Here is a 12,500-nt window from a genome sequence, read left to right as displayed (position 1 = left end):
CCGGATCTGCATAGCTCTCCATTTAGAGGATTATTGCTGCAAAGGTGATATAAAGACACGAGCAAATGAAGGCTCTAGTCTCTGTCTTTTCCTGTTCTTTGCTTCTGAATCAACGCTTTCAAATCCCACCTGGCATTTTTACCCGAGCGCCTAAAAAAGGTGCGCCCAAAGCAAATTTGAATCTGTACTTGAAATGTGTCCGAAATATGCGTATCCGATGGAGATATGTAACGATTGCAAGCAGCTAATAACGTGGCTTTATGGACTAACTATATTACTGGAATACTTTTACTGGACCCTTGTCGACGTAACGGGATCATTTTTGATCGATTATGACATTGTCTTGGACATTTATGGGGCTGAAATGAGTTCCGTATTTTTTTTTTTTTGTGTTAGCGATTGTTTGACTTAAATGCTCGCCGATTGTATCTTATAATGTGTGCTATCATTCCAATCTGCGGAAACACCGTTTTCTAACCGTATACAACATGCCCGGGGCATGTTTTGAAGTTGTTCTATATCAAGCGAATATCTAGAACGTCCCGCAACGTTAACTGCCAGTGAACCGTCGTAATAATTGCCCCTTATTTGTACTCTTCTATATTTGATTGATGAATCTCGATTGTTCCGTTGCCTGTCCGGGAATCGCGTGTTAGTGGTTGTCGGCGCCGTGTTTGACGGGTGATCAATCCACAATGTCAACACTTCTTGCCTCAAGTCAGCTGTCACCGCCGTCCACGTGACCCTGAGCAGGATAATTGGTATACGAACTGATGGGTGTATTTATCCCGCGCGATATCTCAATGATGGCTCCGGCAAATATCATCATCTGGATACGAAGTAGCCCTGTCGTCCCCGCCGTCCCGTGTCTCGTTGATAACTCTCCCCGCATCTCCTCTATCAATTCCCAATGGATCGCTTCCCCGTTCAAGCTCTCCTCTCCGACCCTGCGCGTGCCCCGCCAGATGACATCCTTAATTTCATCCAAATCAGCGTGAGTGACAGCTTTTGTAGACACAGCCAGAAGTAACGTACGTCTCATCTGCATACGGTCCGGCGGGTGTTACTTTGGCGTAAGAAAGGGGGCGTGTTTTGGAAAGCCACGCATCCGTGCAAAACCGGAAGAGTTAATCCTTCCCATGACAGGCCGCGATGATTGCTGTCTATAAATCTATGATGCGAGGCCGCTTTGCTGATTAGTGAGTGAGTGCGAATTCAGATGGCACCAAATGAAGGGGCAGAGGCGGATTAGAATAATTATATAACATATGATATTTGCTATGGTAAGAGAGCCTGGAAATGCAAACGGTTAGCTGGCATCCGTCTGTCTGGTTTCATACCACCAAAAAATGGCATTTGAGACACGGATGTGTCGACTTCTTATTTCGACTGTTGCTGAGCAACCTCAGCATGCTCAAACTATTAGCAGCAACAAACATTACTACCTCTTTCTCTCTCTCTCTCTCTCTCGCTCATTCGCTACACTGCCAATCGACCAGTGTTAAAAATTCGGGGACGGTGTTAAAGAAGAAGTCAACGCAAGCATTTTTTTTTTTTTCAAGAATATGTTCTATGCGGGCCCACTGGTCGAAACAGAGCATTCTGATAAATATTGCGTTTGTGGAATAAGTGTTAGTCCACTCGTTTTTAGTTTCTCCGGGGGCGGCCATTTTACCTTCCGTCGACTGAAAATGACATCACAACTGCTCACAACGACCAATCGCGGCTCAGGTTCACAAAACAGGTCAGCAGTGATTGGTCGTTGTGAGCAGTTGTGATGTCATTTTCAGTCGACGGCAGACAAAATGGCCGCCCCCAGAGATGGCTAAAAACGAGTGCATTTTGCCGCTTAACTTATATTCCACAAACGCAAAATGATTCATAATGCCGTGTTTCAACTAGTGGGCCTGCTGGGAACATATTGTTGAAAAAAAAAACCTTTGGGTTGACTTTCGCTTTAAAAACAGAATGCCGGTGTTGCGTTAACACCACTCATTAATAAGATAGCCTGTGTAGTCCAAGATAAAATGGGGAGTAGCCCAGCTGACTCCAGCTGCAGTCTAATGAGCGTCCCTTGTCAGCTGCTTGACAAACAATATGCCTAGTCTCCACAGTGAAACATGTAAATGAGATGATATGGAAAGCCAAGTGTCTTTCGTCCAATCAGGACAGGGCAGGGCCTCACCAACGAGTTAGGTGCGTAATGACTTGCACAAACATCGTTGGTGTTCTCAGCAGCTGTTTTGTATGAGCCGTTGGCAATGGATTTCATAAAAGAACATATTTCTGCATGTTTTCAATGAAACATTCAACAGTTATTATCAACACTACATTTTGTTAGTGTAACACACTATTGGGTGTTGAATATTGTAAATGTTACTTAAACACCATGTAGTGTGGACGCATATAGAGAGGCTTCGCCTAACCGCCACGAAGTTCCTGTCTGCGTATTTAGCCGACCCACGTGGTCCCAGTCGGTCCGAGTCAGCCAAACGGCGTCGAGAACGGACTTAACCGGTACCACGTCACACGCAGCCAAATAAATTAAAAAATAATAATAAAACAGTGTCCCATATTGTTTTTATTTCGCCGATCACCACGTGTGTGTGTCTGTTGTTTTTATTAGATATTTTTCTTTATTTTGGCGGCGCGTCTGCGTGTGCGGCGCCTGCGTGTGACGTGTACGTTAAGTTCTCGATGCTGATTGGCTGCCGCCAGCGATAGACCGACTGGGACAACGTGGGTCGGCTAAATATGCAGACGGGAACTTTGTGACGGTTAGGCGATGCCCACCGCTGCTTTGCCAGTGTTCAAATCAACACCCTAGGTGTTGAATTAACACCGGACAGATTTGCAGTGTAGTCAGCACAACAAAGCAAGCGAGTCGTTTGCTCCTTAATACTTTGCTGAGTTGTTTTTAATTACATCTTTAAGTTGGGGGACAAAACAAGGGACAATTAGTTCTGTCAACTTTCTTTTTTTTGAAAATGCCAATTTTCACATGAGCAGAATGTAGTATATTTTGTTGAATTGCCCAATTTCAAATTTAATCAAAGTCGGTTGCTTTGAAATTTTGAGTGTTTTTTTTTTTTTTTTTCATACAGTGCACATTGGGTGTGATTCAAATTTTTCAAGGATGGTATTTTAAAGTGGAATGATTCGATTTTGGTTTGATTTGACACACACATATTTTACATCAAACATTTTTTCAAAAGAGTTTCCGATTCTTTCCATAATATATACGGTATGCATATATGTGTGTGTGCGTGCGAGTAATATTTCATCATTTTATACTACTCAAGCTTTTCTGAGGGGAGTAATCCCCCCCCCTCTCCTTCGCCCAATAGGTGGATATCTTTTAATTTGCATACGAGGCATGGAAAATGAATTTCAGGTGCAGTGCTGAGCTCTGTTATCTGGCACTGGTGTGATCCCTGCAGGCCACCATGGCTTACGTAATTCCTGCCTCTGCGCGTGTGTGCGTGTGTGTCGTGTGAGACCCGACTTATTTCATGTCATGTTTGCAGTGCACTCATCAAAGGGAATCCTTCTAAAATGTAAAGTCACGGATAAAATGAAGTGTAGGTACGTGCGCAATCCAGTGGGATCCAGTAAAGCAAATCCACTTTCCAACGCATAATAATACGACCGGTTGCTATTAATTGAACGATATTGTGCGACGGTGTACAATAATCGTCGCGAGAGTGTGACTGTCAATTCGTGGCTGAGGTGCCTGTAGACTTTCTCGGAGTTTTCTAAGCCGCAGCACTGACTCGTCTGAACTCGCTTGTACCATCAGACCATGTACAGTATAGTCACTATGTCTCAGCCTGAAATGAAATCAGAGCTGTCAGAAATTGGAGAGTTGAGTGGATCTGTCGGATCATTTTGACCCCGTCCCCCTAATTCATCGACTGGGTGTCTGAGTGAAAATGGAATCTTTATTAGATGCCGCGCGAGGAAGGAAGACAGCGGAACTCTTACTTTCTCATCCTTTACAAGGCCACAAAGGAAGGTTGCCAAAAGGGTGTTTAAAATGGATGCTGCACGACTCAATTGGCGGCAATGGAGCCATTGTGATTTCATCTATCATCAGCAGAGAAAATACAATACCATATTTGGCCAATAGGGGCACTTATTTACTAAACTGCAGAATCTTGTGTGACGCATATGTGAACTGTCGCAATTAGAGTTATTATCAATTCATTTCCCACGGATCCCACTGGACAAATTCAGATTCCCTTTTTTACACCCGACAGTTTTAGACTACTGTCAGAGCAACGCCAAACACATCAAGTTTTTGTCATTGTTTTCAGTTCAGGTCAGCGGTTGTCGCCCGTGTTCTGCCATCCGGAGAAAAACATGATGAAATTATCTTTACAGTACATTTCCTATCATTTTGACGGTAAATTGTTCCCAAATTTATCTGGCTAACTTCTCATCACGAGATAGCTCAGAAACGTATCAAACATAGTCAAGGCATCAGGCAAAAAGACGTTACGAAAAAAAAAAAGAATTGCAGTCCACCGAGCAAAGAAAACACCACCTCGCCTTCATCAAGCCGCAAAAATAAAAAAACGAAAACATTTCACGAGAAAGTAAGGTCAGCATGAGAACATGCGCGCACCCCGGCCACACTGTCGACAAAAAGATACTCACAGATCTTCCTCCGCTTGCGTCTGCTGCACCGGCAGGCCCCTCCCCCTCCCTCCGCCGTTGTCGGCCTTTTCCTCTTGGCCTTGGTCTGTCGTCGTCAGATTCTGTCACAGCTTGCCCGGCTCCGGCCCGCCTTAATTGGTGCCGCCCGGAGAGCAGAGGCAAGCTCGGTGGCGGCTTCTCAAACGGCGTGGAAATCACGCCAAAATAGATATCCGAAATCCCGAGAGGAGTTTGGTATGCTGGAAAAGAGGAGAGAGGTGGGTAAGAATGGGCCTCCTCTTCCTGACACAATGAGGAGCATTGACGGATGGGAATGAAGCCACTGGGTCATTCTCAGAACGCTCGGAATTGGAATTTGTGTCAGGAGGGAAATGGAGCTCTTTATCCGAGTAACGACTGAACAACGACGTGAGAAAAAAAAAAAAAAAAAATAGATAGATACACGATTAAAGTGTCCGGGCGCACATACAACATCAGTGATAGCTATTAATAGCCACGTTGACGTCTGTAATTCCCAACCAGCGTGTCACGGCAAATGATCTACTTTCGTTTAATTGGTCTGAAAGGACCTCTTACGAATAATATATCTTTGTTCATCTAGCTATGCCATCACGGTCATTTTTGTGATTTGTTTGTGAATACGTGAAATATATTTGAATTTGTACTAGCTATGTCGACAACCCCCACGAAAGCATCCTCCCTGCGATGTTATACCACACGTGGCGCGCGGAGCGAGCCACAGGCGAGTCGGATAGCTGCGCGGCGAATTAGCGTGCTACTAGCGGCTAGTAGCTCATTAGCCGCTAGCGCGCTCGTTGGGTCCATTCAATAATCCGCAGTCGCGCTCCATGATACACACATTAAAGACACTTGGGGAAATTAGCAGTTTATTACATTCGCTAGCCCACGGGCTAACAAGCTAGCATGACCGCGGCGAGTTCGTTCAATGTTAAGTGCCTCGCTCTACTACAGGGACTTCAGCACGTACTGTACTGTAAAAATGTATTTGATTGACAGGCGTACACGCCCATGCAGTCCTGAAGCTGATAATTGGGCTCTATTTTTCGTGGCTTTAGAGATTTTGTAAACTTTTTTTCTTTTATTCATTGTTTTACTCATTCACTTCTCTGTGTTGTGTCAAACTTAGCTACAAGACATTTTTTGCCCCTTTACATTGTATTTAGATTCTCCCCCGCTCGATAGATAGAAGGTAAATAATTCACATGATCCACTTTCTGGGATCTTTAATGTAAAATATGTAGATTATGTGCCTTGGCTCAATGAAGGTTAGGAAACAGTCCTCTTGGGAGCGTCATTTCGGAAACCGCGCTAAACACGGCGCGCCTTCCTCATCTCACACATTGCCACAGCTGCTCTCTATTTTTCATGAGATTTTTCTGTGTCGGCCTGATCCGCCACGGTGTCGGTTTTGCTCACCACCAGGATAGCCGCGGCAGTTAGCCGGAAAACGGGCTAATACCACACGCCGCAGAGGGCAAGCAGACAGTGTGTTATTATTGGCCTTAAACTAATCAATACCTATTACCATAGAAACCATGTGGGATGCCCTTTGTGTTTGATCCTTGTGAGCCAGCATTTCGTACCACTCCTGTTGTGATAATTGCATCAGGAAAGGGGTATTGTAAGACGTTAAAAAAGAAGTGTCTTTTTTTTTTCCCCCAGAGATTCGTGCCCGTTCTTACGCCGTGTGCACAAGCGCCAATCCCCCAAAATAAGGCGCACATTTTTAACATTGGATGTCATCGTCATCATCATTCTAATTTGTGTGCCGTAAATCTAGTAGGTAATAAATCTCATCATTTCCATTACTCTCATTCATCCGATTCACTCATTAGATCATAGCCGTGATTAAAAAAAAAAAAAAAGTTCAGACTGCTAGACCAAATGATGCTTCAGCTCTCAAGCTGCGCTGGAGCTCATTGGGGGTTAAAAACTCAGAGAGAAACCTGGGCACGTATCCAAAATGTGTCTTTTGTGCCAAGTGTCGCTAAGGTTACCACAGTGAATTGAAATGACTCTCTGATTGGAAGTGTGACGTAACAAGAGCAAAGGCCATCTCTTGCCTTCGGGATGGACTGCTTTTAATTGAGGGTGGCTAGTAAAAGTTATGACTGCTTTGTGCATGCAGATACATTCATATTTGATAATATTTTTAAGAGCGCTGCATCTGCCAACTCTTTAGTAATGGCTTCTTTCTTTATAGGTCCAGTGTCATTATTCATGAGGCTGTATTAGAGAAAAATAACATTTTTTTTAAAAGTACATTTCCCCCTTCATGTCACATTCCATCAAAAAAAAAAAAGGGTATGTAAGTGTAAGGAGCGTGTCCGCTGTGGCTTTAATGTGGGATGACCGCATCGATGCGGGCACCTGACATTGACGGATGTGGGACAAAGCAAGGGGGGCAGACGACGATGGGCGGAGGCTGATGTATTCATTGATGGTGAAGGGGAAAATGTCGAAAATGGACCTGCACTTTCATAAGTACGCTACACATCAATGCATCCATCACCTGGACAAAAAAAGACATTAGAAAAATAAAAAATAAAAAGCTTTTAAATGTGCCCCTTTATTTATCATGTGTATATGAAGAGCCCTGAAGGCGCAATCCTTCTCCTTAATGGGCCGAAACAATGTACACTACATACACATGCTCATTTGCCTGAGGAAAAAAACTGCAAAGAATGAAAACAGAAACCGCAGTCATGTACTCCCACAACGTGAGGGACATCTGCACAATCGAAAAAGCTCTAATACACAAGCTGATGCAAAAAGAGCGCAGGTACTTTGAAAACAGGCCTGCAGGGCCACTCATGTTGTCATCCGGGTCAAGGCACCAATTGAACAGTTCTGAGTTCACCCGATTCGATTCTATATCCAGTTCCCGATTTTCGATTCGAATGGATTTTTTAAAAAATCACTACCATGCTTGCGTCTGTGCGCTACTGTGGTGCTGCAGCCATCCACAAACGCAATACGCAATGATGTTTGGCACAAGCGCATAATTTGATCCACGCATTAAAAATGTGGTATAAATCTGCAATGGAAGAAAATGTAAAGACATTTTTTAGCACTCTAAATTAGTATATTCTAATGACCTAGGTATGTTGTCTTTTGTCAGGTGTTGCTCTATAGGACTTGTGTCCGAGTTCGATTCGTATCGGTTCAAAACGATTATTCGATTAATCGGTTTGAATCCATGCGTAATCGATTTTCGATGAATCGTTACACCCCTAGTTCTGAGCACACTTTCACCTGTCATTTTATCGTTAATGCAGATAGATTGGAAGACGCAGAGCCAGGAAAAAAGTCCCGGTGACAAAACGGCCTAACTCAATTCACAATTAATCGACTTACAGTATGTGTAAAACGAGGCCAAATCTAACACGTCCCTGGGGACACCTTGAGCCCGCGGTCCCTATGTTGGTGACACCTGAATTCGATTGTGCGGATGTACCTAATGTCCTGATCGGTCAGCGAATGTATCGTGGCATGAAAAAAATGGAGCATTCATTGTTTAAGTGATTTTGGGGGGGGGGGGGGTCGTCGTTTCCCTTTGAGTATGACTCTGTGATTAATTCAGGATTGTCAGCGGTTGAGTAAATGCTTTATTCTTGTATAAGTGTTCATATTAAAAATTCACAAGTGGGTCTTGGTTCAGCATCTGTCTTGGAAACGTCCAATAGACAAGCATGGTCTCATTATTCCACCGCCCCCGACGCCGCCGCCCCCCCCCCCCCCCCCGCTCCCCCAAGGCTCACTCTTCCATCCACTTTGCGCCTCTAAAAAGCGTCATATGCCTCTGACACCTTGGGGTAGAAAGACGGGGCCCATCAAATTGGCGGAGCTGCGGTGGCTGGCTTTCGGGGAGGGAGCGTTGCGATGTGATCGATCCGCGGGACGGTGGCGGTGAATGGCCTCTCTCCAAAGCTCCCCGATGGCTTCATGAAAGCGCAGCACAGAATGTCCTTTTGTGTTTTCCCACACAAAAACAGTCACCATGCGCGCAGGTCGCCGTCAAAACCCCCGAGAATCATAATTAGCCGCTTTGCTGATTTGTCAACTGGATGGTGGCGTGTTTAGCATTAACCTTTCATTACGCTCGCATTAAACAATAAAGCAAATGTCAGAGGGGTAATTATCACGAAAGGTGATTAATTGGAAATATTTCCCTGCAATAATCTTGCGCTTGTACGTCCGCGTGTCGGCGAGGTGCGCGGTGTAATCGCTTCTGCTGTTCACAGACACGATTAAATAGCATCATGAGACTGATGATAATTTGGTCGATGTGCAGGCTGCTGCCCGAGTGCTGCTCAGGAGGAAAAAAGGTCTTATATCCATCCACCGCGTGGTGTTTTAAGTTTCGGTCTCCATGGTGACGAGGAGCAGCTGTGCCTAGTGGTGTGTAAGACCATTTTGGCCCAGATGTATGATGAAGAACTTGCTTGAAGCTTTGTGGTTAAACATGGTAAATGAAAACAATTAAAAAATGCACACTAAAAAGACTCATTGGGCCCTATTTTGGTCGACTGGCACCCGTGCGCTCGGCGTAAAAACGGGAGTAACTTCATTACCGTGCCAGTGCGAGTTTAATTTTGCTCGCTCGGGGCCGTGTTGCGCCGGAACACAGAGCAGCCTCGCCCCCGACGCACCTGATAATTTGGTGGCAGTAAGTAGTCTGCGCTCGGTGTAAAGAACGGCACATTGTCATTTTCGTTAGCGTCGTTTTAGGGCTAACAGCTGTCGGAAACACACCGGCCATTCTGGAAAATTCAATTTTCCCAACATTCCCGATGGCCACCCTGCCGCTGCCGCCAGGTACTGTGCAGGAACCCACTTTCATCAGGTCTTAGTCTGCCATTTGAAAATAAAAAATTCTCGTCCTTCATCAGGAAAACGGGCGTCCGTCGGTGGGGCACCTGAGGGACGGACCACCTCCTTAAACCAGTCTGCTAAACTGGCAAACAAGAGCACTAAGCCTTGCACTGATACAAAATCGCCATCTGTGGGCATTTGCATCACGGCGCAGATGCACTGGCTCTGAAAACAGAGCCCCCTAGTGTGGACTTTTTGCAATTTTTCAAGAAAATGTTGGTCAAATTTCAAAACCTGTCGTTGTTACTACCAAGCACTGAAATAGGCATTGCCGGTATAGTTATCACTGACCCTAATGCTAACACAACGTGGAGGTTCCCTGTCATTTTTACCATGGTAATAAAACGGTTAATTTGATGATCCATGGTTGCCACGGCAACAACAAATACATTGTTCCAATGAATGCTTTTTATCTCACGATACTATCTATTGTTGTTTTAATCAGTGGAGAATAAAATACAATAAGCTGCATTGTACCAGCACTGAAACCAAAAGGCTTTTTTTTCTTGCTCAGGCATTTTTCAAAAGTCCATTACAACAGTTGAGTACACGTAAGTGCACAGCATATTGACAAATTGTTTCAACTGGCGGTTATTGCTGAATCAGTATGGGGCCTTTTGTCAGTGGTGCTGCTTTTATGGGTGTTATAATGAAGCTACAATGATTCATTTCGTCGATGTGACTGCCAAAAGTCACCAGGTCCCCCCCCCCCCCCCCCCCCCCCGCAAAAAAAAAAATAGCATGCCGGTACTGGCAATCTACTATGCAGTATACGTCGCAACATGCAGAATATTCTCATCTCCTACTTAAATGCAATGTGTGCATGTTTCTCTTGACATGAATGATTTTCAAATGTTATCTGTTCGTTTGCATTCCAACTCGTATTGATTCTCGTTTCCGTCACGATTCAGTGATTGAATGCATTGATCGTTTTTTTTTGTTTTTTTTTTGTCAAAACAGTGATCCCATGCGATTCGTGGGTGTCATTGACTCCCAAAAGTAGTACTTTTGTGTAAATGAAGCTCCTCAGTTCCCTTCAAAAACGTTTCCTTTACCCCAAGTGAGTTATCGAGGAAATAGAAAATTGTTGGAAAAAAAAAATGCAATTAGGTGACTTTGACGCCTCCTTTTAGGATGCTATATCTGCTGATCCGTCTCAGAAGCGGCGTATGACAGAGGACGGGGGAAGGTTGTGGCTTTACAGGCAATCCCCGTGCCCCTGGCACACACGCACGCGCGCGCACACACATTTCTGGAGCACACGCATCCTGCTACAGAATTTCCGCAGCGCTGCACAGCAATAACACGGCGGTGTCACGCGTTGGTTGCCGGGACAAAAATAGATCAAAACTTGTACTTGCGCCGGCCCGCAACTCGGCGCTGACTTTTGAAATAATGTTAATGACAGAACTATTGATTTTCCTTACAATGGCCATTACTTTTCCTCTTTAGATGATGAAACATAAACGCTGAAGGTAATTCTCATGAAAGTTAAGTTTCGTTACAGGACTGTAAAGTGCGCACAGCTAATACGTTTTGCATAGCGCGCCGGCCATTTTCATTTCAACTGAAGCGTTCGGGTCTTGGAACAACGTGAAGACAGTCAATGTTAAGTCGGGAAAATATTACTGAAGGCTCCGAACCAAATCTGATGAAGGGGAATCTTGCGGATGGGCAATATGAAAAGGCCTACGGCAACGTTTTAGGAGCTGTAGGAATTTATTGCAAGTACTGGCTGTGTCCGACATGCGACAGCAATTCCCTGTTTTCTGTCTGCGTCTGTGCTATGTGTTAGGGCGGTAATATGGAGGAAAACCTAAACTGCTTCTACAAACGTTCTAAACCCACTGTATTGTATTAACTTAAGTCAACCCAAACATATTTTTTCCAAGAATATGTTCCCAGCAGGCCCACTAGTTGAAACGCGGCATTCGCGTTAATTTTGCGTTTGTGGAATATAAGTTAAGCGGCAAAATGCACTCGTTTTTAGCCATCTCCGGGGGCGGCCATTTTGTCTTCTGTCGACTGAAAATGACATCACGACTGCTCACAACGACCAATCGCGGCTGACCTTTTTTTCTGAATCCGAGCCGTGATTGGTCGTTGTGAGCACCTGTGATGTCATTTTCAGTCGACACTAGCCAAAATGGCGGCCCCCGGAGATGACTAAAAACGAGTGCAATAACACTTATTCCACAAACGCAATATTTTTCAGAATGCCCCGTTTCAACTAGTGAGCTTGCATCGAACATATTCTTGAAGAAAAATGTTTGCGTTGACTTCCCGCTTTAAATGACAAACACTAAAAAGGTTGATGCGATGTCATAAAATTCCCTCTCCATGAAGCCTGACGTGATGAATAATTGAAGGACGCCGATTTTCTGGCAATGGCCCGTACAAAGCAAAGCACGTTTTCATAAATTCACGCTCGGACGGACCTCCATGTTTCAAACGCCTTCGGGATGAGCAAGAATAGAGGGCCAGGGCTAAATGTGAGCTCGCTAATACTCGTGTTTGCACTTTGTCTATCATGTTAAGCAGATGACATTACACAAGGGGAATGGCAAACGTGTCAACAGGCGACGCAGGAAGCCGAGAGTAGCGACGGAGGTAATGACATGTTTAAGCCGAAGCGCGCACCGAATGTTTTACGAGCTGCTATTTTAACAACCCGGCGAGGGCAACATGTGCGCGCCGCTTATAAGTGACTATTAGTCACTCAATGGCGTTTTATTTATAGATACACTATATAATCTTCTTTGGATCCAATGTCAGACCGCCCCGTCCCGCAACTTCAGATCATATGCCCGAGAAACCGTACGAGTGCTTCCATGCACGCGAGACCACTGGTGAAATCAAACGCATGGAGGACAAACGTCCTTCCAAATCCGCCAAATGTTGCAATTAAACGGCGCTCCGTGGCGGTCCCCGTCTTTGACACGCTG

General features: G+C 44.8%; 1 protein-coding gene across 3 annotated transcripts in view; it reads right to left on the bottom strand.

Annotated features, from left to right (window-relative positions):
* Positions 1 to 12,500, bottom strand: part of b3gat1a (beta-1,3-glucuronyltransferase 1 (glucuronosyltransferase P) a) — a 66,031-nt gene that overhangs the window by 27,728 nt on the left and 25,803 nt on the right. For all 3 annotated transcript variants that reach the window (XM_086035876.1, XM_086035882.1, XM_086035883.1), the window contains exon 2: positions 4,660 to 4,898. The gene's annotated coding sequence lies outside the window, so the exon portion shown is untranslated. The remainder of the gene's footprint in view (positions 1 to 4,659; positions 4,899 to 12,500) is intronic.

The sequence above is a fragment of the Filicampus tigris genome, chromosome 7, assembly GCF_054856515.1.
Source record: "Filicampus tigris isolate MCC_2025a chromosome 7, RoL_Ftig_1.0, whole genome shotgun sequence".
NCBI classification, from domain to species: domain Eukaryota; kingdom Metazoa; phylum Chordata; class Actinopteri; order Syngnathiformes; family Syngnathidae; genus Filicampus; species Filicampus tigris.
This window is presented reverse-complemented; position numbering and strand designations above follow the sequence as displayed.